Source organism: Cebus imitator, unplaced genomic scaffold (assembly GCF_001604975.1).
Source record: "Cebus imitator isolate Cc_AM_T3 unplaced genomic scaffold, Cebus_imitator-1.0 Scaffold125, whole genome shotgun sequence".
NCBI classification, from domain to species: Eukaryota; Metazoa; Chordata; class Mammalia; order Primates; family Cebidae; genus Cebus; species Cebus imitator.
Genome location: NW_016107440.1, coordinates 96,209 through 100,663, shown reverse-complemented (window position 1 = coordinate 100,663; position 4,455 = coordinate 96,209).

The window sequence follows — 4,455 nt, the reverse complement described above, 5'->3', positions numbered from 1 at the left end:
TGACCAGGATGGTCTCGGTCTCTTGACCTCGTGATCCACCCGCCTCGGCCTCCCAAAGTGCTGGGATTACAGGCGTGAGCCACCGCGCCCGGCCTCACTTGACTTTTATCACAAATGCTTACTCTTGTTCAGGGGTATGGGTATTATTTAGATGATTTGTTTGTTTATTTTACCTATTTCATGCTTGCCTTACATTTCCATTTGTAATTCTCAGATACAAGATACCACATACCATTTAAATCTTGATGCCAATATTTATTAGCTGTGAGATGGTGTTAATAATACTTCCTCTCCCCTTGAGTTGTTGTGTTATATATGTTAAAGTAAGGCACCCAAATAAGGCATGATAGAACAGATGCTTAAAAACAAGGCAGGGCAGTTATGATCCTGTGTCTCACATTGCGTGTTTGCAGTGGCTCGGATGTTACAGACACTCCATAGATATTAATTCACAGATTAATCTCTGACTGCCAAGCATTGAAGTGTTTGGGTGACTGAGTCTATTGGCAGTTCAAATAGGACCATTCCTGTGACTTCCTGCATTCTACAGCCTCTTGGCGATCTTATGCCCAGTGGCAGATAGGTACAGAACAGGCCCAAGAACAGATATCTAGTGTTGTAAAATTCTTACTTATATTTAGTAAATATCGAGGGCCTATTATGTCATGAACCTTGCAAGGGGGTCTGAGGGATACTAAGACTGAGTAAACAGAAAGCTTTCCCATTAGGAGCTTGGCATTGATAGGGAAAAACAAAGGTGTGTAGATATAACTATGATGCTATGCAGAATGTGAAAAGTGCCGACAAAGAGGGAAAAGGCTGCGCACTCTGGAAGATCTGAAGTGCAGAGATGATTTCCATTGTGGCAGAAGTAGGTGGGGTGATGGCTATACCTCGAATATTTACGAATTGGGGCAGAATGGCCTTCTAGGAAGAAAGTGTCGGGAAAGGCAGGTGGAAAAGAAAGAGTTTCCCAAACCTGCACATAGTTTTAGAGGTACATGGTGGATATGTGTGAAGGGAGACAGTAAGAGAAATTGAAGAGATGATTTGGGCCCAGATTTTAGAGGACTTTATATGCCCCATACAGAAGTATTTTGAAATTACTTTGTTGGTGATAGAAGATGTAGAAGGACTTTGAGTTGTGCTATTTCATGAGCAGGCTGGTATTTTGGAGAGAGAACTTTGAGGATGGATTGGAAAATGGAAAATGGAAGTAGGGGAACCTGCTAGAAAGTCAGTTTTTTCCCTGCCAAATATTCTGGTATCAGCCACTGGAGGGAAAAGGTCCTTTTTTTCACCTCTTCACACCCCACTTCCCCTCCCCCAGTACACTCCCCACTCCAAAGCTTTTGCTGATGTTGCCACTTGTCCCCATGAGTACGCGTCTTCTTTGTTCACTGGGAAGCTCAGATTCATTGCAGGGAACTGCTGTTATACCATCTGGCAATCTGTGAATTTTTTAGTAGCCTGAATGTTTGTGAGAAAGCAGAAACTCTGAGGCCAGAATCCAAACCATTTGTAAGTAATTCTTCAGAAAAAGGAGAAAAATGAAAACCAACTCACCATGACTAGCATTCTCTCATTCAAAGCACTTGCCCAAGACCTCTGGATCAATTCCCAGTGAAAATCAGACGACCAACTGGATGTATATGGTTATTAGAACAGATGATGGCATACTTCAACTTCCAGCTTCTTCCTTATAAAATTATGCGGTGTGATTAAATAGCAGATTTGCTAGGAAAGGGATGAGTCAAGAGGAGCAGAAGAACAGTACTCTAGAATTGCGCTGTGCTAGAAATAAGAAGTAGGTATTTGTTTTAAGGAAAGGCATCTCTTTGCAAACTCATCCAGCTGGCTTTAGGAGAAACAGAGATCCCGGAGCCTGGGAAAGATTAAGATAACACTACATATTTACCCAAAGAGGACCTCTCAAAACTGCCGGTTATCATCTTTCTTCCTCTATTTGAGCGAACAGTGCTGAATTAGTTCTTTGGGCCTATTTTTGACACAGCTAAGAGACTGACATGCCAAATGCTTGGGAAATGAGACACATATACTAAGGAGAGAAGGAAGTTATCCACAGGTGATTTGCAGATTTAGGATTCTACCCACTTGGGATTGATGAGATGATTTGTTTGTGAATTAGAATCTTGTAAGAATTGTTTTGTGTTGCTGTCTTCTTCACATTGACCTAGAGTTGCAATTGGAGGGGACATTTGATCAGAAAGGGAAGTAGCTGAGTGATGAGAGGCTCCAAGCTTGTCAGCAAGCCTAGACTAAAGCTTGCAAGCAGTTTCATCAGTCTGGACTGGGTCATTGATGAAATGGTTATCCTCCAAGTTTTATTCTAAACTCAAAAGTTCCAGTGAAGGCAAACTTTCCTTTTCCCCTCGAGACCACCAAGGAGCCAGAGCTGGTCAGAAATGCAGCAGGTACCCCCATTTTACAAGAGCCTTTGAGAGGAAAATAAGGGGAGAAATTCCTAACTCCACTGATGTGATAACAAATGGAGGAATTCGCAGGGATAGAACCAACACTTTGGGACTAATGTCTTCATTTTTAAAAAGCCCATAAGAAGCCAAGACTTTTAAAACAGAGAACTCACAAGATGACAGTGAGATGAGGGCTGGGGCTGTTGTGTCTCTGAATGCTGTTACTTCCATGTACCCCTCCAAAAATGCCCCAAGGTGGGTCTCTACAGAGACAAAAGAGGAGCTTTTCTGGTGCTTCATGCACAATTGTACAGGCCATTTGTCTAATTAGTTGAAAACGATGTGCAAAATTCATTTTAGCTACAGACTGGAAATGTTATCCCACATTATAGAGTAGAAAACCCAATTGAAGATCAACAATTTCAGGAGCTGCGTAGCAGGTCAAAGACTCAACTGGGATAAGAGACAAGGTCTCCAGCTCCCAGAAGAAAACTGAGGTGGTCTCTGCAAGGAAGGGGAAGAGAGAAACAGTGGGATTCACATAGAATAGATTGTGGCTGAATTACAGAGCTTCTAACTGGACTGAAAGACTTGGAGGGTTTACTGAAGGCTTGAGGATTCATTAGCTTCCAAGCACATGCCTTGGGGCAAACCAATGGCTTTTGACTTTACTATAATCAGTGATTTTGTGTGGAGCCCATTTCTTACATGCAGAAAGCATTTTCTCACTTCAGAAGATATACGTAGGAAATAGATTTATGACCTGCAGGCTGAGAACTCAAAGTGACTGTTGTTCTTGTAGTGTGGTAATAACCGTAGTAAAATTTGGCATCAGCACTGGTTTGCTTACTCCTCTGCCATTCATTCATCCATCCATCCATCCATCCATCCATCCATTTCTTCCCTCTCATTAAATCTAGCAAATAAAAACTAGGATGCCCCTTAGATATAAATATCAAATAAGCATGAATGATTTTTTAAAGAATGTATGTCCAAGTTAAATTTGCATTTCAGATAAACAATGAATCATTTTCCAGCATAAGTCTGTCCCATGTAAGATTTGGGATATACTTATACAAAAAAAAAATTCATTGTTTATTTGAAATTTAAAATTAGCTAAGCATCTTGTATTTCATCTGGCAAACCTATCTGAATCCTAGTTTCTGAGGTGAGGAGTTGGAAAGTAATGGCCCTTTCTCAGTGCTTGGAGGGGGAAGAGAGATGTTGTGTAGCCATACTGGCCTCAGAGCCAATCAGCACATGCTATGATTCCTTTTTTTTAAAGTGATTTTTAAATCTTTATCTGGGGTTTATAACCTTTGCCTTCTGGTTTATACAGAAGCTGATTCACATGTAGGAGATTCATGAAAAGGCAGTCAGGTGAGCAGAAAGCATGATTGGGATCCATCGGCATTTCTCTCTTCTCTGTCAGTTTCTCCCCACAGACAACTCCTGTTCAGTCTCTTCCCTCCTTTTTATTCGCCTCTCAGTGCCTTGGTCTCATGCTCTGTCTAGACCTGCTTTATGGACTTGTCACCTCCCCTGGATTGCTTTTGCTTAGTGTCTGCTGTCCACCTCCTGTGCACTTTCATTCCGACTTCCCTAAAAGCCTTTGTTCAGCATTCCCTAAGTCTCCTTCTCCACCACTTTAAACATGTGGGATTGTTTAGGCTCGAGTGATAAATTGCACAGAGTTAAAGGTGAAGGAGAAGCTCCACTCTCCCTTCTTGGTTGTGGCTGACGCTTGAACAAGAGCCAGACTTTACTTCGATTTAACGCTAACAGTCCGCTCGATGCTTGCCCAAGGAAATGTAGAGTGGCTAATGCATTTTATCCTCCAGCTGGTGAGGCAGAAAAGGAAGAGTAACCACCCTTTAGACGTGTATCTGGATAACGTAGTGAACTGAAAAAAAAAAATCTGACGTTGAAAATGTGATGTCCCATAGATTCAACCTATGTAGAAAAAGGGACGGCACAGTTAACCCCCATCTTTGCTTCCTTTACTTCCCTTTAAACCACC